Genomic DNA, 24,930 nt, shown 5'->3' on the forward strand with positions numbered 1-24,930 from the left:
CTTCAAAGCTTTGCAACTTATAAAAAACATTGAAACATCATCTTTCAAGACAAAAAACTATAATCTTAGCTAGTAGTTTTTAATAAATAAAATCATTATGTTCATCCCATTTCAAATGTGTGGCCTTGCAGTATGTTTAGTATTATCTAAAACCTTAACCTATTTCAGGACTGTCTATAAAACTATTTAAAATAAGCAGTTTTCCTTTGAACTCTTGGCAATGGGAGTCTGTGGACTTTTTCAGATATGTCACTTACTTCATAAAGAGTTAATACTTTGGTGTCTTCTGGAGCTTCAGCTGCTCCCCAAGACCTAAAGGTGCCAAAAGACTCTGAAGTTAGGCTGGGCACAGTAACACCATCCCGATGTGTAAGACCCGTGAGTGTGTTTTATAGACCTTTTCAAATCTCTTCTTCTACCAGCCAGTAAAAGGATAAAAATCATTGAAAAGCTATGAATTTTCAACACAGGGGGTGAATTAATGTTTGGGCCAACATAAATTCAAAACTGAGGTCTGCTCTCTTTTAGCCATTTTGTTCCTGTTATTGGGGACTCTACAGTATTGATGCTCACTGGGTGAGAGACTGCTCAGCCAAACAAACCCCAGTGTGAATTTCCTCTTTGCCCCTTATTATTCATGTACTCCCACTGAGCTTCAGTTTCCTCATCTAAAATGGAGTTAAGACTCCTATCAGAGGTGTCGAGAGGCTTAAATTTAAAAACAAACAAACAATCATTTAGCCCTGGGCCTGGCATTTAGTAGGTGCAAGAAAAATGTATCTCTTCTGTGTTTACTCTTGTTAGTCCGCATGTTCTGTTGTTTGAAGGTCTCCAACTAAAAAAGATGTCTTATCTTTTGTAGTTATTAGGACCCGCACTTAAATAGTGCCTCTGAAAATGAGAAGCCTCATTAGCAAAATCCCCACACAATGATATTTAGTGAAATCATTTGTAAATGGTTTCCAGAATTGCTATTACCTAAACTTTTGGAGGTTCAGTACTATATGGAAAACCACACTCAGTTTTTTCTTGAAAAGACTTATGACTTGAAAGTCATAAGAATTAGACCCTTTTCTATCTTTTTTTTTTTTTCATTCAGGAAGTTATCATCCAATTTTTCAGTGGTGGGACAGTAATAGAGAATTTGGATCTCTCTCCCCAAAACCCTGTTCTGTCTTAAGCAGCTGGGGGTGGGGGAAGACATAGCTGGGAGGTGAAGACATTTTAGCCACATATTTACTATTTTAGTACTTAATGGCAAACCTGACAGCCTTTCCTTGGCTTCTAAAATACGGTCTTCTCTACCTCCATTCTTATCTCTCCTGTTGTTCTTTGTGTTTTTCTGACCCACTTTCCTTCACCAAGTTTCCTGAATACTAGTTTTCTATGGTTTGATTCTTCACTCCTTCCTGTTTTATTTCTTTAGCTCTAATATAGTTTTAGAAGAAAAAATATACATGCTTGCTTATTTCTTCTTCTGATGCCAGATTGGAAGGGCTATAACTCACTGTCATCTCTTTAAAAATTATCATTCACATGCATCATTTAGAAAAGCTGGAGTTAATAGCATTTGTGATAAATTGAAGCCTTGTTGTTACACAATTATCATAACACGCACAGGCAAAGAAATATTCTCTCAATACATTCAGAAAAAGCATGACAAAATAGTAGGTACAATTGACGGTAAGAATTAGTCCTGGTTTTTTTGATTCTGGACACATTTAACTTGAAAGTTAAAATAAGTGATAATTTTATAATTATTGAGAAAACCTTAAAGTCTTTCTAAAAAATCAACTATTTAATTTGAAACTATGTATAATCTGTTTAATACAGAATGGTTTACACATATTGCAGGGCATTTCATGAGAATTCTTACAAAATGAGTAATTATGCCACAAATAATATTCTTTCTATCATGTAGTTCTGGACTTAGAAGATTTAAAGCTCTTAAGTGGTATAGATATTTCTAACTCAAAGTAATTATTGGAAAATGTTTGGTGCTTAAAATTCAATGTTTGGTAAATTTATAATGAGAACAAATAAGGCTGTAGAAATTATATAGACTCATTAAAATCAATAGGAAAATAGTTGTGATCCATAATCAGTCATGCGACTTTATTGCTGAAGAGTTCTCAGACAACTTCTGTTTTGACAATCTGATTGTTGAGGTGAGGAAACCAAGGTTCAGATCGCATTAGGAATGTCTCTGTAGAAGACCATGCTATTAAAAAGATGTATTGGTTAAAATTGTTAGTTCCAATTAGAATCTACTCTGACTAGTTTAAGTGAAAAAGGAATTTCTTAAGGCATAATGGGTGGCTTGTAGGGACATCTAGAAGGGTCCACCAGAAGGAATCTAAAGCTTCACAGTCAAGAACAATATGCAGCCACAATGTGGGAGTTTCTCCTGCTAAATCCTGCTGCCACCACAGCTCAGCACCTGTAACGTTTAGGACGGGACACCAGAAACTCTGCCACTGTCAATCCTGAAGACTCAAAAGCCTATCATAACGTGGATTTCTCAGTGGGTGGGCCCTCCTCCTATCGCTCACCTCCAATCTTGTTTTCGTATGGTACATCTGATTGGCCATTGAAAGTCACGTGCTCCAGCCCTTCTACATGGGAATATGGGGGTATGAGTTTTCCAGATTCTACTTTGGGAAGGTGTGTGCTGATTTGGTGGGAAATTATCAATACGTGGTGCGGGTTTTCAAATGTGTGGCCGGCTGCCAAGTGACAGATATTCGCTACAGAAAGGAAAACAGGAGAATTACCTAATTGAACAGGAGGAAAAATCATTGATGACAGGTTCTTCAGCAACATCAAATCTTTTGAACAGAAGAATGTGTAAACAACTTTTCTCACAGCCAAGAGAGGGGAAGATCCACAAAGGAACAAACACCCATCAGAGAAATACTTTTGTGATTTAGGTCCTGTTTTGCTATAAATATCTGTGTTCACTTTGGCAACACAGCTCTTTTTTTTCTCATTCATGGTATGAGTAAGGGGCCAGATAAATTGTTTGGATATTGAGAAAGGTATTCTGACATCTAGCATCAGCATCACCCCGCAGTACCCTTGTACCACATTGGTTTATGAGATGACTCTATGGGATAGACAGGAAAGCATTTTATTTTAATAATTATCTGTATATTTTAATATGCTAAAAAAAAAATTAAACTACCACATCAAACTCATAATCCCATGGATATTTTTGCTTAAGACAAGGCTAAACTTGAGGTTAAAAGTAAATCCATTTTTTAAAAAATTAAGTAAATATAATATAGTCATGGCAGATTTAAAAAATATTATGTAGGTAATGTACAAGTAACCAAAGTTTGGGAAATAAGGTCCAGATCAGTAATTCTCACGCTTTAATGTGCATAATAAATCAGTGGAGTTTCATTAAAATGAAGATTCTGATTTAGGAAGTCTGGGGTGAAGCTGAGATTCTGCTTTTCTAACAAGCACCCAGTTGATGCTGCTGCTGGTGGTCTGGCAACCATACTTTGAGTAGAAAGGAGACTGAATTGTGCCGAATGTGGGTAGTTTAGACGACCAATTACCTGAGTATCAATTGGAGAATCTGGTTAAAATGCATATTCTCAGGTTAAAAGCCAATAAATTCTGATTCATTATGGTAGATCCAGGCCAAGGATTTTATATATTTCATAAGCACTCACTCACAGGTGTTTCAGATGCAGATGATCTGAGGATCACACTGGGAGAAAGGATGACACTCTGGAACGGTGATAGCCACAGCACATCAGAGGAGCAATAGTGTTCCCCTTCATTTCAAAGGAAAAGAGGTCCTTTCTATCTGGCCTGCAGCATAAGAATCTTCAGAAAATTTGTTTCATACTAGATAATTACTCATTCTGTACTCTCCAGGTGCACAAAAATACTCACCTTCATTGAGGGAGATATAGCTGCCTAATACTGGGGTCAGTGGGGCCTGCAGCCCATTCCTGCTGGGGTGTGGCCCAAATAAGTCACCTTGTGCTGTTTTTGTCACAGGAGAAATTAATGTCAGTGAAACCTAGACAAGCTCAGGTTTAGTTAAAAAAAAAAAAAAAGACAACACTAAAAAATAACAAAAAAGGAATTTGTAAGCTATGTTTTCATCAAGAATGATGATAAGGACAGGGCCTTTTGCTTAGGCAATTATGAAATATTAGAGTTGGGAGGGCTCTTACTTCACCAGCTTTATTTGACAGAAGCAGAAGAAAAATGAAAATAAATTAGGTGGCTATAAGGAACACCTTGAAAGGGGAGTTGAAGGTTCCTACCTGCTCTGCCTGCCAGGTAGGGTGCAGGTACCAAGCTGTGATGGCCTCTCTGTCTTTTCAGTGCCAGCTGGCCATCACCTCCATCTTGGCTGGATGCAGCACTGAGTCATCGCTCAGCTGTCACTAGCTGGACCTCAGGTCTTTGTTCCTCAAACACTGGCCACCCTCTTTACCACTCACAACCCAAGCTTGAGGTCCAGAGTCTTCGTCTGTTGGTAAACAGCTTCAGAGAAAGTTGGATTTCCATGTTTCTTTTAAAATTTCATAACTCTTTAACTTCATCATTCTTGTCTGTTTTTGTGACCGGCACTCAGCCAGTGAGTGCACCGACCAGTCCTACATAGGATCCGAACCCGCGGCGGGAGCGTCGCCGCATTCCCAGCGCCACACTCTCCCGAGTGCGCCACAGGCTCGGCTTCATCATTCTTTATTAGTTGACATTCTTCTATGAGAAAGTTTATTTTCCCCAATGGATTTATTTATTCGTGCCTTTATTTATAGCAATATGGACTCATGAATTCATATTTCACTCAATGGTTTATTTATTTTGAAGTTTTAAATTGTAATAATATAAAATGCACAATAATTCAGTAGGATTCTGCCTCTGTTAAACTGCTCATTTATTTATTTATTTTCTTTAAATTTTGATTTTGTCGATATACAATGTGGTTGATTATTGTGGTCCATTACCGAAACCTCCCTCCCTCCTCCCTCTCCTCCCTCCCACCCCACTATGTCCTTTCTGTTTGCTTGTTGTATCAACTTTAAGGAGTTGTAGTTGTTATATCTTCTTCCCACCCCACTCCCCTCCGGGTTTTGTGTGTGTGTGTGTGAATTTATTTATTTATTTTTAGCTCCCACCAATAAGTGAGAACATGTGGTATTTCTCTTTCTGTGCCTGACTCGTTTCACTTAATATAATTCTCTCAAGGTCCATCCATGTTGTTGCAAATGGCAGTATTTCATTCGTTTTTATAGCTGAGTAGTATTCCATTGTGTAGATGTACCACATTTTCCGTATCCACTCATCCGATGATGGACATTTGGGCTGGTTCCAACTCTTGGCTATTGTAAAGAGTGCTGCGATGAACATTGGGGAACAGGTATACCTTGGGCTTGATGATTTCCATTCCTCTGGGTATATTCCCAACAGTGGGATAGCTGGGTCATATGGTAGATCTATCTGCAATTGTTTGAGGAACCTCCATACCATTTTCCATAGAGGCTGCACCATTTTGCAGTCCCACCAACAATGTATGAGAGTTCCTTTTTCTCTGCAACCTCGCCAGCATTTATCGTTCAGAGTCTTTTGGATTTTAGCCATCCTACCTGGGGTTAGATGGTATCTCAGTGTAGTTTTGATTTGCATTTCCCAGATGCTGAGTGATGTTGAGCATTTTTTCATATGTCTGTTGGCCATTTGTATATCTTCATTAGAGAAATGCCTACTTAGCTCTTTTGCCCATTTTTTAATTGGGTTGCTTGTTTTCTTCTTGTAAAGTTGTTTGAGTTCCTTATATATTCTGGATACTAATCCTTTGTCAGATGTATATTTTGCAAATATTTTCTCCCACTCTGTTGGTTGTCTTTTAATTCTGTTAATTGTTTCTTTGGCTGTGCAGAAGCTTTTTAGTTTGATATAATCCCATTTGTTTATTTTTCCTTTGGTTGCCCATGGTTTGGGGGTCGTATTCATGAAGTCTGTGTCCAGTCCTATTTCCTGAAGTGTTTCTCCTATGTTTTCTTTAATAAGTTTTATTGTTTCAGGCTGTATATTTAAATCCTTAATCCATTTTGAGTCGATTTTAGTATATGGTGAGAGTTATGGGTCTAGTTTCATTCTCCTGCATATGGATATCCAGTTATCCCAGCACCACTTGCTGAAGAGGCAGTCCCTACCCCAGTGAATAGGCTTGGTGCCTTTCTCAAAGATCAGTTGGCAGTAAGTGTGTGGGTTGATTTCTGGATTCTCTATTCTATTCCATTGATCAGTGTGTCTGTTTTTATGCCAGTACCATACTGTTTTGGTTATTATAGCTTTGTAGTATAGCTTAAAGTCGGGTAGTGCTATGCCTCCAGCTTTATTGTTTTTGCTCAGCACCGCTTTGGCTATGTGTGGTCTTTTATTATTCCATATAAATGTCTGGATAGAGCTCTCTCCGGTGGATCATCAAAAAAATAAAAAAATAAAAATAAAATAAAATAAATGTCTGGATAGTTCTTTCCATTTCTGAGAAAAATGTCATTGGAATTTTGATGGGGATTGCATTGAATTTGTATATCACTTTGGGTAGTATGGATATTTTCACTATGTGATTCTTCCAATCCAAGAGCATGGGATATCTTTCCATCTTCTTGTATCCTCTCTAATTTCTCTCAGCAGTGGTTTGTAGTTCTCATTATAGAGATTTTTCACCTCCTTGGTTAACTCAATTCCTAAGTATTTTTTTTTTTTTGGTGGCTTTTGTAAATGAGCAGGCTTTCTTGATTTCTCTTTCTGCATGTTCACTATTGGAGAAAAGAAATGCTACTGATTTTTGTGTATTGATTTTGTATCCTGCTACTGCGCTGAAATCATTTATCAACTGCAAATTTTTTTGTAGAGGCTTTAGGCTGTTCAATATATAGGATCATGTCATTTGCAAACAGGGACAGTTTGACTTCTTTTTTTCCTATCTGGATGCCCTTTATTTCCTTCTCTTCTCTGATTGCTCTGGCTAGTACTTCCAACACTATGTTGAATAGGAGTGGTGAGAGTGGGCATCCTTGTCTCATTCCTGTTCTTAAAGGAAAAGCTTTCAGCTTTTCCCCATTCAGGATGATATTGGCAGTGGGTTTGTCATATATGGCTTTAATTATGTTGAGATACTTTCCATCTATACCTAACATATAGAGGGTCTTTGTCATGAATGAGTGCTGAACTTTATCAAATGCTTTTTCAGCATCTATAGAGATGATCATATGGTCCTTGTGTTTGACTTTATTAATATGGTGTATCACATTTATTGATTTGCGTATGTATGTTGAACCAACCTTGCATCCCTGGGATGAATCCCACTTGATCGTGGTGAATAATTTTATGTATGTGTTGCTGTATTCTGTTTGCTACTATTTTATTGAGGATTTTTGCATCTATATTCATCAAGGATATTGGCCTGTAGTTTTCTTTTGTGGTTATATCTTTACCTGGTTTAGGTATCAGGATGATGTTTGCTTCATAGAATGAGTTTGGGAGATTTGCATCCGTTTCATCTTTTGGAATAGTTTGTAAAGAATCGGTGTCAATTCCTCTTTGAATGTTTGGTAAAATTCTGCTGTGAGTCCATCTGGTCCTGGGCTTTTCTTTGTTGGGAGCCTTCTGATAACAGCTTCAATCTCCTTTATTGTAATTGGTCTGTTCAAATTTTCTACATCTTCATGGTTCAGTTTTGGGAGTTTGTGTGTGTCCAGAAATTTATCCATTTCCTCCAGATTTTCGAATTGGTTGGCGTGTAGTTGTTTATAGTATTCTCGAATGATTCCTCGTATTTCAGATAAATCAGTTGTAATATCGCCTTTTTCATTTCTAATTTTTGCTATTTGAATCGTCTCTCTTCTTTTTTTTTGTTAGCCATGCTAATGGTTTGTCAATTTTATTTATCTTTTCAGAAAACCAACTTTTTGATTCATTGATGTTTTGTATTGTTTTTTGGGTTTCAATTTCATTAAGTTCTGCTCTGATCTTAATGATTTCTTTCCGTCTGCTAACTTTAGCTTTGGATTGTTCTTGTTTTTCTAGTTCTTTAAGGTGAAGTGTTAGGTTGTTCACTTGCCATCTTTTCATTCTTCTGAGGTGAGCATTTAATGCAATAAATTTCCCTGTTAATACTGCTTTTGCAGTATCCCACAGGTTTTGGTATGATGTATCATTATTTTCATTAGTTTCAATAAATTTTTTGATTTCCTGCTTGATTTCTTCTTGGACCCATATGTCATTAAGTAGAATGCTGTTTAATTTCCATGTGTTTGTATAGTTTCCAGAGTTTCGTTTGTTATTAATTTCTAGTTTTAATCCATTGTGGTCTGAGAAAATACATGGGATAATTCCAATTTTTTTGAATTTGTTGTGACTTGATTTGTGACCTAATATGTGATCTATCCTGGAGAATGATCCATGTGCTGATGAGAAGAATGAATATTCTGAGGTTGTTGGATGGAATGTTCTGTAGATATCTGCCATGTCCAATTGGTCTAGAGTATTGTTTAGATCTTGTGTTTCTCTGCTGATTCTTTGCCTAGATGATCTGTCCAATATTGACAGTGGGGTGTTCAGGTCCCCTGCTATTATGGTATTAGTGTCTATTTCCTTCTTTAGGTCTAATAGAGTTTGTTTTATAAATCTGGCTGCTCCAACATTGGGTGCGTACATATTTATGATTGTTATGTCTTCTTGATGGATCAGTCCTTTTATCATTAAGTAGTGTCCCTCATTGTCTCTTTTAATGGTTTTTAGTTTAAAGTCTATTTTGTCAGATATAAGAATAGCTACTCCAGCTCGTTTTTCTTTTCTGTTTGCATGGTAAATCTTTTTCCATCCTTTCACTATTAGTCAATGTGAGTCTTTATGGGTGAGGTGGGTCTCTTGTAGGCAGCATATAGTTGGGTACTCCTCTTTAATCCAGTCAGCCAGTCTGTCTTTTGATTGGGGAATTTAAGCCTTTTACATTAAGAGTTGTTATTGAAAGGTGTTGATTTATTCCTAGCATTTTATTGGTTGTTTGGTTGTCTTAGGTGTCTTTTGTTCCTTGCTTTCTGAATTGCTGTTTGTTTTCTGTGTTTGTTGGTTCGTTGGGTTGTAGATGGTGTTTTTGTTTGTTTTCTCTTCATGATTGCCATTTTTATTATACTAGTGGGTTTTGATTTTTCTTGGGTTTTTATGGCAGTGGTAGTTATTTTTCAGGAACCAAACCCAGTACTCCCTTGAGAATTTCTTGTAAGGGTGGTTGTAAACTGCTCATTTAAAAAACAACAATCCATGGACCGCCCCATGGCTCACTCGAGAGAGTGCTGCGCTGGTAGCGCCCAGGCGGCGGCTGCAGATCCTATATAGGGATGGCCGGTGCACTCACTGGCTGAGCGTGGTGAGGAGCACACTGTGCGTAGGGTTGCGATCCCCTTACCGGTCAAAAAATAAAATAAAATTTAAAAAATCCATTATATAATTTTAAATGTATTTGCGAATCTCTGGTTGTGGTCATTATTAAGTCACTTTGTAATTACAAAAATAGATATTTGGGGGGGGTGTATTTGCGAAGAATGCCCACCGTTTGCTCCTCTGTTTTGGTAGTCAAAGGTGACAGCTGGGGGAGCTGTAGCCCTGTCACCAGCCGGCAGTGTGCAGTACGCACAGCACGTGGCCTGCCTGACAGGCTACGTTATTAGTTCAGTCAGCCGAGACCACTCAGCGAAGGGGCCTCCCTCCGCAGGCGGGTCCGCGCTCCCGGGGCGGGGCCGCGCTGGGAGGGGGCGGGGAGCGTCCGGCGTCGTTGTCCCGGCCCCGCCCCGTCGCACTCTGCGGGCTGGGCTGGGGCTTCAAGCAGAAACCGCGGATGCAAACATCCTCAAGACCAGGCTGAGGTCTGCGGGCGGGGGAGTCGCCCAGAGTGAGTACTGATTTCCGCCGCTTTGCTCCCGAGGCCAGCAGCCCGCGCGCCCGGCCGGCCCTGCGTGCCCGCGGCCTAGACCCAGGCTGGGACGTGCGTTCGTGCTGTTACCTTGACCCTGACGATCCACTTCCTTCCAGTGCGTTCTGAGTTTAGTTGTGCTTCTTGTCGGCGCCTCCTCCCTGTCGGTAACGCGGTTTCTGGCCCTTCAGCTAGGAATCTATCTAGTGACCCGACACGTAGTGTTCCAAACCGGGGGCATTCGTATGACCCGGGCCAAGTGCTGAAAGAAGAAACGCGGCAGCTCTGTGGATTTGGTTTGGCACTTTGATTTCTGGGGCTGGACCCCCCCCCTCCAGCCCTGCCCCCACCGCGGTGATGACCTCCGTTTTAGAGAATGAGCTCACTCTGACCTTTCCGTGTACCTGATACACGTTGGGTGTGGTGTGGCAGAGGTTGCAACATATTTCCCTTCTATTTCCTTAGCATAATCTGGGACTGTTGTAGGATAACATCACTGAGGTTACTTTGTATCTATCTTTCAAGAATACAAAGTGTTTTCACGGAGATTCAACATTCTCTTCTGTATTGTCAGGGCCCCAGCTTTCCCCAGTTGTAAATGGGCAAGAGGCAAATTCTTAATTCCCATTTTACAGCTTAAGAAAATGAGGCAGAGAGTTTAGGAAGTTTCCCTAAGGGGCGGGACCTTGGGGCTTCTGACTAGTCTCCTAGGCACCCACCTGTGCATCCGAGTGACTTGAAATGCTTAATCAGCAAGCAGCTCTGGAAAGTTCCCGTTTTTTGAGGTGTTTTCTAGAGGAAAAACCTCTGCATTGCAGGGCAGCTCAACAAGGAGTGGCATCTCCTGTTCGAAGGGGGAGAGTTTATTCTCTAAAGAATACCTAGAGAGAGCCTCCTCTTGAAGTTTTGCTTGTACGCATGAATTCGACTTTTGCACACTGATTTTTCAGAATCTAAAAGGAATATTGAGTTACTGGGAATGTTTTGGGGAGGGAATGCTGCTTCAGTTCTAGGAGGCAGTATAGGATTAAAACGAGGTAGTGAGATTTAGCAAAATCATGCCGAGCAAAAAAAGGATATATCTGTAGACAGATGGAGTAAGTGGCCAATAATAGCAGGCGGAAGCAGGAACCCCGTGTGTGTGCAGCAGGGACTCTTGGTGTCTATATAAACGTGTGCTTCGCAGACTGTGTGACAGTGTTTATGATGCAGCACATTCAAGTATAAATGGTTGCTGTGGTTCAGTTCACATGCTTCGAGAGAAGATTCCCAGTGCATAAGAGGAGTTGATTCTCTAGAGTTAGTGGTGAGTTTCAGTTCTTTGATTGTTCTCTTGTAGTATTGGCTGGGTAGAATGTCTCTCCCACAATGAAAAATTTAAAAGGTATCACGTAAAATCAAAGTCTGAAAGAATGAAACCAAAAAGAAAAGAAAGCCATCAGGAAAACATGAGGAATTAATTTGAACTAACTTAATGTCAGCCAAGAATTTATGTTCCTATTCATTGTTTATAATAACAATTATATCTTTAAGTCATCACTACTTCTTAGGTGGAACTAATTACGTTTTCTCAAAATTTGAACTAATTAGCCAGTCCTGTTTAAATAAAACATCCACAACCCATGCTCTCCTGTGTGTGTCTTTGTATCTTCTCTTTCATTGTACCTTACATTTCACTCATTTTTGAAATCATATGACTCGGGAATATGTTTTAACATCGGTGTGTCTGACCTCATTAGAGGAACATATTTTATCCTGTAGGTTTTCTGATCTTTCTGATTGCAGACTTAATAATCTGCATACTGGAAATGCACAACAGGTCTTCACAAACATTGCATTTTATTTTTTCTCTGTGAATAGCGCTTGACTTAAAAATGTCAGCTACCCAATATTTCTCAACAGGCATACTCTTAGCCTTTTGGATGACAATTCTGAATTGGGCAGGGCTGCTTGCTCCCATTCAGTGTGATAGCATGACCAAAAGCACTCTCACCTGTTTTTAATGACATTTAGTTGGGTGCTATCCCCTCTGGTTAAGAACAATTGAGCTGCACTATTTTTACAGAGAGCCATAAAAATAATTACCCAGTCCCATTATTTCCATTTTTTAAGGACACTTCACAACATCTCCTTAGATTTGGTAGCTTCTGAACAAGTCTATTCGGACATTGGAGATTTGGCTGGAAACTGTGTAATCATACCACTAGCAAAGTGACGTTGTTTGGCCCATGCCCTACAGTACTCTATTGTCTACAATAAGCAAAAATAATAAATTATTGGAAAGTGATTGTAGCAGGTTCCAGTGAAAGACTAAATTAGCTTAATCTATTATATAGCGTAATCTAGATCAGCGTGTTAATAGTTATGGCTACATTTACTGAAAATACTATATTTTAGGCATACGTTGAATACTGTGAATGCTGTGATGATAATGCAACTATGAGGAAGATATTCTTATTATGCCCATTTTACAGATTAAGAAAATAAGAGCCACCACACTGTGTTGTTTTCTCAGGACATACTGTATTTAATAGCTCTCCATAAAATACTTTCCAAAAAATGAGCATTAGTGCGTGAAAAGTTACCATACACTAAAGTCTTATTTGGCTACAGTTACTTCCATTCTCAAAATGCAGGATCCACATCTTTGAACCCCCATAGCATCTACAATGGTTCCTTCCATATAGTAATTGCTCAATAAATATCTATTGGCTTGGAAAAAAAGATTAGTTTTATCTTAATATGAAGAGACCTAAAGTGCTATTAATAGAGATTCTTTCTGAGTAGGTAAAAGTGGTAAAATAATATTTGTTTTTATTCCCTAGGATTTACAAGTAGAGTTTTTAGAACTTAATATCTGTGCTTTGGGTAAAGATTAAAGAGTAGATAATCAGAAAAGATGAGTAACGAACCCTTTTCTTTTTCTCCTAGAGCTTCTACAGTGGGCCAGTTGTCATGGTAGGCATTCAGAAATACAGTCCATATAACAAATATAAAGAGACAATATGAAAAGTGATAAAAAAAAAAAAAGCATTGCCATCAAGGTGCTATAAAAGCAGAGTGGAAGGTTGAGGGAAAGGGTGAGGTAAAGCTTGGAGGCCTGTTTTTCTAGGAGTGAACATTAGGAATATGCGTCCTTAAAGGAGATCTACAACCAGTAGGCCAGTCTAAAGTAAAAATACCAACAGCTACAGACTGAGGACTGAGGTGTTATTCAAGTGGGGAGCAGTCAGTGAGAGGCAGGACTGCTAAGTCCAGCTTCCCAAGCACTGACTTGCCTTTTCATTTTCTTAATCTCCTCCTCCCGTACTTTACTCTGAAGACCCACCGAGACACTCGTTTCCCCTGTGTACTTTTAAATGTGCTGTTTTGGGAGATTGAGAGTTCTGATTAATTCTAGGACACACTGATGAGACGTTCTTGACAACCTTCCCTTGTAGACGGACTGGATTTCCATCAGGTGTCAGCTACATCAGAAATTTCCATTTTGTCCTGGAGCTTCTACAGTTTAACTGGAGACCTCACAGCAGACTGGGTCTGTGTTGTCAGTCCTCCAAGTTAGCTTTGAGGGTTGCAAGTTTCTGCTGCTCATATTCCTGTTTCTTTCTTTACCACCCACCTCCAGGTACAAAAGCGGAGACAAGCTCATCAGCAATCAGAATAACCTGCTCCTCAATCCCATACATTTGTTATCTCTAATGACACATTTGTCTTAATCTGGTTTCTGATTTTATATCCTTAGCTAGAGGAAGAGAACCTCATACCCAGGTTTACTCACCCTTTGTAATTTTCTCTGCTTCCTCTCACATGAATGGTTAGCATACCTTTGTTAAAAAGTTGCTGCTTGGTCTGTTTTGTTCTTGGTGTTTGTTTTCCCATCGATCACTTTCCAATACTTTCTTTAAAAAACAAAACAAAACAAAAACACAACTAACATTTAGATTTATTTGGGGAGGATTTCTTATATGTTATAGTATTCGGGTCTGCTTTTATTGAGTTTATTAACTTCGGTAAACATTTTTTTATGTTGCCAACACACTAATATTTTGCCTCAGTTCTTAAGCCCCATGGTCAGTACATATTGATCATAATGGGTAAGATATAGATAAATGGTGAAAGTAACACTGATTTGAGTCTAACCAGTGGACTGATAAGGAATGATGAATGTAAGTGTGATTTAAGCAAGGCCTCCTTAATTGCAGAGAGCTGTGAATTAACAGTTGGGGTCTCCTTAGAAAAGAGAAAGTTCTTGGTCCCCACACAGAGAATTCAGGCCAGTAGAAGGATTCCAGGCTAACCCATGGCCTTGGGGCTTCCCCAATCCTTGTCCTGGGTATGTGCTGCAACTTGTTGGAATTCTCCAAGATAGTGTTTGATGATGTGTGGTCTGGAGAGCATCTCCATCAAATTCACCTGGGATACTTGGTTAAAAATGGAAATTTTCCAAGCCCCACCTCAGACCTACCCAATCAGTATCACTGAGGAATCCATGACTTAATAAGTTCTCTATAGAAATCCTTGCACCTGTTAAAGTTTAACAACCACTGCCCTAAGAAGTGAAGACTATAAAGAGCTCAACAATAAGTAATCTTCTGGCCTTAGCAGTGCAATGAAATCTTGGTGAGAATTCTGACTATCCACAGGGTCTCAGACTTTTGAATCATATTGAGGGTCTTTCACAAACTGATCTGATTGATGTTCATGGCCCATGTTTGGAGACTGATCAAGGGCCTGGACCACTCCCATTTCACTCAAAGTTGCCATAAGAGATCAAGGTCAGCTTAGTATGAAACCATACTCTCTGAACGCTGTCATGGATTGAGGTCCCTGTACAAGTGACTTAAGTATCAGAGACCTAGACCAGAACCCAGAGCCTCCAGAGTTGCCCAGAAAAGAGTTGTTGGGCAAAGTGTGAGAAATTGCTGTTTCTACAGAGAAAGCAGGGGCTTAGGCTCTTGGGCATACTGTTTCTTTGTTAGCTATACTAAGAGGGTAGCTAGGAAAAGTAGCAGGGGATAGAATTATTTGTACATTTTTTTTCAGTTCCATATGCTTCTTCTATGTCCTCCTTATCAAGAAAATAGAAAATTGTGTTTATATTCCACAGGACAAATAAAATCGTTTTTTATAACTCCATTACTATGGCTAGTAATCATTAGAGTACCTGACTATAAATATTCTCATGCTAGCAATATGTTTAAAACAGTGCCTCACATGCTTTTAAAGATGCATCTTTTCATAATATTTTATTTATAAAGATATATCAGTTTCAGAGGGCTGAGTCTACAGCAGGGAACTGAAACTGATGACCAGAATTTTTATCTTCCAGTATTCTCCTTTCACATTTCCTATCTCTTTATTTTGTTATGTTGTATTCTGAATAATGTCCTCAGATCTATGTTTCAGTCACTTAAACCCAGCTTCAACTACACGTAGTTTATACTTTCACCTGTTTTTGATCTGTGATTTGTATTCCTTCCTTTGTCACTGAATTTTAAAAGATATTTAAAGTCTTCGTCATATTTTTATATTATCTTCAGTTCTTGAAGTGCCATTTCTCCTATGTTTGTAACTACTGACTCTCTCTTATGATGTTACTTCCTGATGAAACAATCTTTCAACAAAGATTGTTTTCCGTAAGAGTCCCTTTCCCCCCATGTTGTAGACCCATCTCTACCAAGTATTTTTAATATGTTTCTGCTTGGAATCATTCAAATTTCATCAGAATTAATATCTTGGCTTGGGGCCTCCATGCCACGTAGAGTAAATTTGGACCTTAAATGCCCAATGGCACAGGCTTGGAATTTCTCTTTCTCATGGGTGTCTGGTTTTATACTCATGGCTCCAGCCAGAAAGAAAGCTTCCTTGCCATTGCCCTGTGCAGGAGGACAGATTTCAAGGCTTATGTCTGTGGATGATCAGTTCTTAGTAGCTCCCGGCTTTATGCCAATAACTCAGCATGGGGCCTGCAGCCAGGATTCCTTTCTCATTGGGTAACTCACTTCCCAGTTCCCAGCTGATATGTCTGCTTCTAATATTACTGCCATGAGCCATTCATCTTTAACCCTACTCACTGCAGGACTTGGATAACTACTGTACTAAGTGATTTATGTAGGATTTCATTTATTCCTCTTAAGAGTCACATATTTTTCAACTAGGTAGGGAAATATCACAACAATTTTATAAATGAGGAGAGAAGACCAAAGTCCAGAGAGTTTGAATAACTTGCCCTTGGTCACACAGATAGCAAGATTCTATTTGAGTCTCAATTTCTTTTCAGTAGAATGGTCTGACAAAATCTTTCACGTAGTAGTTTATATCTAGGTAATTTAAATAACTGAGAGGGGAATTCGTATCTAAATTCAAATAAGCACTATAAATCAATATTTTGATCTCTATTGTCAGGCTCAATATCTTAATACTGTTGAAATTCTCTCTAGTGGATGAGGTTTCCTGCTTGGTGAAAAAGAATATTGTGTACTAATTGGAATTAGCAGATAATACTCATGGTTGAGTTGACAGTTTCTTTAGACATTTTACATAGGCAGTAGAGAAGGAATAAATTAGTCACCTTCGAATATGGTGAAATTTTTAAATAGCAGAATTAAATAGTACATAACTGAAAACTCCCTCATTATGTAGGAAATACAGAAGTTTTGCTGAGACTGAAAGATAAGCAACACTGCTCATATTTTTACATTAATTTCAAATGAATCATATTTTAAAATCTGTTCTTCTATCCCATGGAATTTTATCTCAGGGGAAAGTAGGATGTAATGCAGTGGAAGGAAACATTATATGGAACCGGCACAGAGTAGCTGAGGAATTTGCTCGAGGTCACACTGCCGGTAGCAGAGGTGGGATTTAAACGCATATGGTCTTGCTCCAGAACCATTCTCCTAACTGTACACTCACTGCCTCTTTAACGTTTGCAAAAATTAAACTCGCTGTCAATATACATTTGTGAATTTGTTTTTCTTAGATAGTTTCTGGAATGACACTTTATTTACTCCCCCTTTTCATTTTAGTTACTTGATAATCAATTTGGATAAAAGAATCTTGTCCAAAGAATTCCCATCACTTAAGCTTTCTTATTAGGATCATGCTTCAGTGAAAAGTGGGATCAAGGATGGTTCTGTTCCTGCTCCATTTCTCAGCTCCCACATTCTTGTCTGCCTCAAGATTTCTTCATAAGTTCCTCCTCACTTTCTGTTAGAGATATTTTGAATCTAACATGCCTGTAGAGATTGAGGCTGACAATTGGTTTTATAGCTCAAGGACCAATAAAAATTCCTGTTTCTCTTAACCTGTGTTAGTTCTACACCTAAGGAATGAACACTTTATGAAAGTCAAGATGAAAGGCTTCTGAAGTGGTTGTTTGGCAGAGCTCAGAACTTTTCATTCTTATATAATTATCATGCTATCAATAACCATATGTGCTGTAGATGAGCTCATAATCTGCTAGAATTTATACAAATCTGTACTCTCAATATCCAGATTTCTCTTTCTTATTTGACTGGAACATGTACCTAAACCAACTGGGCATTTGAGTCTAGAGAAAATGCCATAATGTGAAACAATGTTATGTTTTTTTAAAAAATTGACTTAACCACGTGCTAGGTTCCAGGCGAGACACTTTACAAACACACCCTCATTTAATCCTCATTACCACCTTAGAAGGCAGGTATCGTTTTTATATCCATTTAACAAATTAAAAAACTCAAATTTGGAAAGATTAAGCAGCTTGCCTGAAGTTGCACAGCTAGAATTAGACCCTGGGTCTGTGGGACTCCATAGCCCATGCTCCTAACCCCTGTGTTTCCCAACTGAACACATTATCCCATTTGAACACATTATTTAATAAGCTTCATTTAATTATAGCATATAATATTAGAGTTGCAGAACTATAGAATTCTCGGGCACAACACTTTACAGATGAAGAAACAGTTCCAGAAAGGTTACGAGCTCTATATGTCCCACAGCTTGTCAAGGGCAGTCTTCCTCATTGCTCTTTATGTAGCTCCTGTTAGCTGAAATTGCTTGGCTTACAGGCTTAAGTGAATCCTCGCCCTACAGGGGAGGGGACAGAAGAAGAAAGTAGGCTGTCTTTTCCGGGTCCGACTTCTCTATTTTGCTTTATCTTGGGCAGCCAAAGGTCAGACATAGTTGGAATTATTTCATGCATCAAGAAAAGCAACCACAATCCCTAGAGGCATAACATAACTCCAGAAAAAAAGCTGCTTTTTTATTCTTTGATGACTAATCTAGGCCAAGTGGCTTGCTCTTCTCCTTGCCTACAGAATATTATTATCCCAGAAAAAAAGCACGGAAGAAATTGGAGTTTGCAAATCAATGAAAATGAAGCAGTTGCCTTGTAGAACTGGAAGCTGGGCTTCATGTCTTATGTGGATTTTTTTCTAAGCACTTGGGGTAGTACACTGTCAAAGCTCATAATCAGATACTCGCAGGATGTGGCCAAATGTCCTACAGTTCTTCTAGCTTGGATTTAGATCATAGATCAGCTGTGGCTATTGTCCCAGTTGCTAGGCAACATTGGGATGTTTATTTTGAGGTCTGCCCACCGACCCATAGGTTGCATCAGAGGTCGAAGCTTCATGTGCTATCCACTTCCCAGAGCAAGTAGAGCCCAGGTGCTCCATTTTAATCTTAAATCTGTGTTTTCCTGTAATATATTTCATGCATGTTCAGCATATTCAGCCAAGCTATAATCACCCTCAGTTTCTCTCCAGGTAATGTTCAGATTGCCTCATTTTGTAGCACTCTACTTACATCTAACTTGTTGCATTCTGGACTGAGAATCTCTGGTACTTTCCTACCCCTAAGTCTTGCTCAAGCTGTTTTGGTCACCTGGAATGCCAGCCCCATCCCAGCTTCCATCTGCATATTTTGTAAAATCTTAATATTTTGTTTTAATTTTTCAAATGAGGGAGGCAACTTGTTATAGCAAAAAGTTTGTGGGCATTATTGTCATATCTGTGTTCAAATCCAAGCCCCACTGCTTTTTAATTGTGTAATCGTAGATAAGTTACTTAACTTCTCTGAACCTCAATTTTCTCATTTATAAAATGTGTCTTACAATGTTTACCTCCCAGGATTTTATAAAGATATATTGAAATCAGATATGTAAAGAACCTGTCACATTCCTAGAATATGGCAGATTCTATAAGTTCCCACCTTCTTGTTGACCACATCACAATAAACACTCATTAAATGTCCCCTATCTTGTTTATGGAACCATTTCTAGCCATCTTCTAAACTTGCACCTCAGAAATAGAGTCTCCTTCCTCTGACCACCTATAACGTCATATTGTACTTAAGATCTTATTGCAATCAAACTTGTCATGTACCATGCTTTGAGGTGTAAATCGGTGCCCTAACTTGATCTGCTAGCACAATGTCATGTTCTCCCTGAAAGAGATGGCTCACCTTCATTCATAGATGATCCGTTGTTTGTCTCTCATCAGAATCACGTTTTCTGTTATGACTAAACATTATGCTTTGTTAGGTAACTGTATTGCAGCTCTTTTTAAAAGCACCATTATTAGGCTTAATAATTAAAGACATTGCAAGAATGTATGCCATGGTTTAACACATGACAATTGACAAACATAAACATCTGAATATTCATTTCCTGAAATGAATAATCCATCATTACAGGAAGAAAAATGGAAACCTATACTCATGGGGTCCATAAACGGTGTTTGTAAAGAATGTCAGTACTTTCCTTAGAAAAGTGCCTCATCAGCTGCCTATTGTTTGTTGCGGGTGTCTTACAGGAAGCAGCTACAGAACATATGATTAAGTGTGCAAGTGAGAAGTACAAACATTTATAAAAGTTGAGAAAATGATATGAGCTAAAGCAGATACATGTGTTGAATCTTGAGCTAAATCTTCAACAACAGGGATAGGTGGGACTTGGGCAGGGAAATGTCTTCCTATGTAGTGGGAAAGGCAAGATGAAAGGCTCAGAGGTACAATGGGGCATGATGGTGATGACACTAACTAGCATTTGCCCAGCACTGTCACTGCCAGACATTGTTGTAATTGGTTCACATACATTAACTTATCCTTAAAACAACCTTAAAACAATTCTCAAAACAATTCAACAACGTAAGAATTGTTACTATTCCCATTTTACAGATGTAAAAACAGGCACAGAGAGGTTCAATGACTTGCTCGAGGTTGCACATGCATTAAATATCAGCTGGATTCCACCAACAGTCTTAAAGCCAGAGCCCCCTCTCACACCCTTAGCCAGTGCATTATGTGCCTCGAGGTGGTAAGGGCACCATCCTGGCTGCAGGGAGGACGTGATGTGGAGCCATAGCCAGAGAGGTAGTTGTATAAGTAAGTAAAGTCAAATAATGGAGAATCTAAATCAGGCAGAAGGCACCGAACTTTGTCCAGGACATGGGGGAAACCATTGATATTTCATCCGCGTTGAAATGTGGTACACATTTATTTTAGAAAGATTAGTCAGGCAGCCATAGACAGAAAGGATTGATAGATAGATGGGGATAGGGGTGCGAGTAGGAGAGAACAAGACACAGAAACTTAGAAGGGCTTTGACGTGATCCAGGTGCAGGTGATAGGTGATGAGACCGGGAGTGGGTACAGCAGTGGAAATGAAAAGGATGGAATGGTGCTGAGGATTGGAACTGGAGCTGCTTCTGAATCCCGCTGATTCAAGGCCAGCTGATTCCCCTAGAGCCCCGTCAGAGTCAGGTGGTATTTCCCCCACTTTACAGATGAGGGAATGGAGGCTCAAGAGGTTCATGGATTTGGACTAATAAATGCTGGAGGAGAGATTTGAGCCTGCACCTGTCTTTCTCGGCATCATCCCTTCAAGATAAAATAATGTAGTCGGGGTAAAACAGGGTTTCTGATAAGATATGAAGAATTGCTTACATGGGGAGAAATCAATGTTCTGAAGAAACAATAATATAAGCAAAAAGGCAGAGAGCTTGTGACTGAATATGAAAGAATACAGAGAATAGAGCAGGTGGAAGAGGCTTCCAGAAGGAAACAGGTCAGTGTTGTGGGAAGAGAACCCAGAATTCCTAGTGACACAGCAGCCAGTGAGGAGAGAATGGTCAGTGATTCCAAATGAAACTGCTGATGGGTTATCAAGCAGAAAGGAGAGTACATACATGCAGCCCGATGTTCTTAGCAACCCTCAACAAACAAAGGCAGATTGGGGCATGTGAAGGGCGATAGTGCCGCAGGTGGAAGGGTATGGGAATGCTGCCAGTGATGGGGTAGGGAAAGGAAGCAGGGTCTGGCATGAGGAGAAAGAATTCTGACTCACCTGATGCCCTGCTCTCTGCACTTCTTGAACCAAACCAGCTGGGGACAAGGGCAGAGATCAAGGTGAGGCTGAATTGCTGGAGGAGAGGTGGTGAGGATTCCAATAAACCAGCTAGAAGTGCCTAGAAGGAGGCTGAAAGCCTGCTGGGAGCCAAGCGAGAAGCAAAGGGACTCTATTATATGGTAGAGAAGGAGCTTAGGAAATTATTTTTTCATCAGCCAAATTTAATGTCAGCAGAATAGATGAGCAAACATTCTAGGAACTCACTCGTTCTACAGAAGCCCTTAACCCTCCCACCCTGGACCATTTATTTACCAGGACCTGTGAGAGAGCGCACAACCCTCTCCATTACGATCCAGCTTTGCAAGATGGTTAAGGTTGGTGCTGGGTCTTGCTGCTTCTGTCATGTAGACCCTCTATACACCCTGCAGAATCCATGAAAAGCCCTGGACAGAGACCTGCAGTGGGAAAGAATGGGGCTCAGCAGGTTAGTGCACCCAACATACAGGTCTTTTAAAGGGTCCCTTCTGGTGGAGGGCAAAATTCATTCATGATGTAATTATGTGATACCTCCTGCATATGGTGCTCTGGGGAAGTGAGCTGGGACTGGAGAGGAGGATGCCCACTAAGTCTGGCTGCAGTAGTGCAGAAAGTTCTGAGGACAGGGCTGGATGCCAGTGAGACACAACTTAAAGGAAGGGTGTGTGGACATTTTGGGAGAGAAGCATACCAGCCAGTGACTGTGTGAAAAAATATAAAGGGAGAGGTAAGTGAGGCATGCCCTGAGACAGAGATGGACTGGCTGCTTGGAGTGGAACTTCTGCATTGGGAGATGAGGTGGGATTGGGGACTGGAGGATTTCAAAGGCAAGGGTAAGGATTTCTGCGTGAAAGGTGGGCACCAGGAGTCACTGTGGTTCTACTTTAGAGGGAGTTACGTGTGTAACAGTGGCATGAATGGGTAGGAGAGCTAAAAGGCTGCAGTCTGGCAGTCCTTGCAGAATGTATTTGAAAAAGGAAAGCAGTTTCCATTTTCCAGGGGTCTTAAAAGCATATCATCTTTCCCTCATATCTCCAATCATTTACTGCAGTGAACTTGTAAAATTCTTACTGTAGCAAGTAAACAACATTAAGGAGATTTTGTCAAATGATGACTAAAAATAACACATCGTATTGGTTAAGTACAGGATTAAATACTCAGTTTTTTCTAAGCTGCAACTCTTTTATCAGTATTGGTTTATTTTAATACAACTTGACAATATAGCATGATTATTTGAGGTGAGCCTAAAACTGACTTAGAACTCAGACATTTGTTTTGTCACATAAGTCTCTGTTCATACCTGTCTTAGTGCACTCAAGTTGTAATGTAAACCTGCCTGATGTCTGTTTTTATCTCACTGGACTCTGAGTTCCTCCAAAGCCTTGCTTGTGTCTTATTCATTGAGTATCCTCAACCCCCTGCGTATTGTTTTTTAAATAACAGTTGTTGAATGGGTGGGTGGAGAGTGATTTATATTAAGGCACTTTTTTTCTGCTCTTTGTTACTCTGAGTTATGCCTTAATTCAAGTTTATAAATTATTAATAACTGGATATTAAGAGATTTGCATGGGTTGTTTGGAAGGGAAACTATTGTTATAGCTGTGCTTCAGGCTGTTTACAGCTCTAATGCTGTAGAGGTATTTTGGTGTATATGAGCACTGATGGTTTGTGCAATAAAACTGGCAGCCCCTTGATATTAGCAGGTGTGGTCGAGTGGTAGGCACTGCAGTTGAGGGGACACTGGCACTAGTATAGAAATGGGCTGGCCTAGGTCCCAGCCCTGGCACACACAGCTTGGGGGATCCTTGGGCATGGAATACACCTCCCTAGCCTTTTGTCTGGGTGATGCCTCCTTATCCTTCAGTTGCCATGTAGCCTGTAATGGCCTCAACATCACCTGTCCCAACTGTCCCCTGAACTAGCTCTGGTTCCCTAGTCTATGTTCCATGGAACCCTGTGATTTTCCTGTATAGCAAGTAATTTTTTGAGTGAATACTTTACTAAAGATTCTCCAAATAGGTTATATCTTTCTTGAGGGCAAGGACATGTCTATTGGTTTTACCACTGTCCCCAGCACCCAACACAGTACCTGATATGAACTGTGTCTGGATAAATGCTTGTGGAACCAATGAACTGTGGTAGAACTTGGAAATGATATTCGTTTTCCTCATCTGTTTAAAACCTGTGTGTGTGTTAGAGGTTATCACTAAGGTTCTTTCTCTTGAAAGATCTGTGGATTAACTCTTAACAATTTTTAATTTTTTAATAAAGTTACTCACACCCATGATTACAGATTCAAACAATACAGAAATAATTCACCAGAGGTAACAAATATTAAAAGTTGCTTATCTTAACAGATAGAATGAAAATTGAACAAGTTACAATAAGCTGGAGTTGAATGGCTTAATAATTGGATGGGGTTATTTCTCTCATTTCCAGCCCTCATGAGGCGGGAACTGTGTTTCAATTTCAAAATGCTTAGTGCCTTAGTGAGGGTTTAAAACTTTCATGGAGGACTCTGCTAAAAACAGGTGGGACCAAGGCCTTTCGCTAAATTCCCATTACAACCAGCTTGGTGCTTATTTATAGCTATTCCATGTAGAGATTTTACTGGTTTTGGTGGGCCTTTAAATCTTCTTTCTAGGATTTGTGGGCCACTGCCAGGTATTGTTTAATAAAGTAGTAAGATAGGTTGGACAATCCAAAGCTAACATATTTTACGAATGTTTTATGAATGTTTTAATTCATTTGGATGTTTAAAAAATAGTTAATGTTTACCTAAAGATTTTCAGCTTAAAAAGCTTATAGGTAGTGTTTGGTTTCTCTGGTGGTTTTATATGGTTGAAGAGAATCCTTGAAGGAATGGAATGAAGCAAAGCAGAACTTCTTAAGTTTAAATGGAAATTTGTACATACACTTCTAATTGTAGAAAGATAGATTTATATAAATATGGGTACTTTAATCCCCATAAACTTTAAAATATTGTCAAGGAAAAAGTACATTCATATATTTTTCCATTAATTTGATGGAGGAAAAATCTACCTTAGTACATCTTCCAGTTCTTTATCCCAAAGAGAATGTGTGAAAGGCTGTTTCACACTGCTGTGACTGTGTATGTGTTGTGGGGTGGGGGGTGGGGGGTCTGATGTCTAAGGGTGCTCAGGAATAGTTCATATGATTATGTTTGAAAAGTCAGTATACTAAAGTGTTGTGTTTCTGTCTGTGAATTATGGTAATTGAACTCTAAGCATCAGTGTGTCCTACATTAACTGAGATCTGTGGAGAAGGTGATATTGATGGTAGGCTATAAGGTATAGTGAGTTTCATACAATCACCTTGAGAGATAGTATGTTGGGGGTGGGGAAAGGTAAGGAAGAAGCAGGGATGGCTCACGCTGCCTTGTAACTCAGCTCTGAGGTGGCTCAGGGCCAGGCATGAGAGACAGAGTGAACCCCACACTATAGGCTCTGTGGGTATTGCTGGCAGGACTGCAGTTGTTGACTAGCAGCTGGTTGCTTAAGAAGGCAACTGGTGCCAGATGGAATCCCTGTACTCTACAACCTAACAGACTCAAATGTTAAGGACATTTAAATGAGCCTGGGTTGGAATT

General features: G+C 39.5%; 1 protein-coding gene across 7 annotated transcripts in view; it reads left to right on the forward strand.

Moving 5' to 3' along the window:
• Positions 1-24,930, forward strand: part of CAST (calpastatin) — a 112,048-nt gene that overhangs the window by 38,289 nt on the left and 48,829 nt on the right. The window contains exon 1 of one of the 7 annotated variants that reach the window (XM_063087033.1): positions 9,767-9,931. The exons of the other annotated variants lie outside the window; for them this stretch is intronic. The gene's annotated coding sequence lies outside the window, so the exon portion shown is untranslated. Of the gene's footprint in view, positions 1-9,766; positions 9,932-24,930 lie in introns of those variants that run through there. 7 annotated transcript variants of the gene reach the window in all.

This window comes from Cynocephalus volans, chromosome 2, assembly GCF_027409185.1.
Source record: "Cynocephalus volans isolate mCynVol1 chromosome 2, mCynVol1.pri, whole genome shotgun sequence".
NCBI classification, from domain to species: domain Eukaryota; kingdom Metazoa; phylum Chordata; class Mammalia; order Dermoptera; family Cynocephalidae; genus Cynocephalus; species Cynocephalus volans.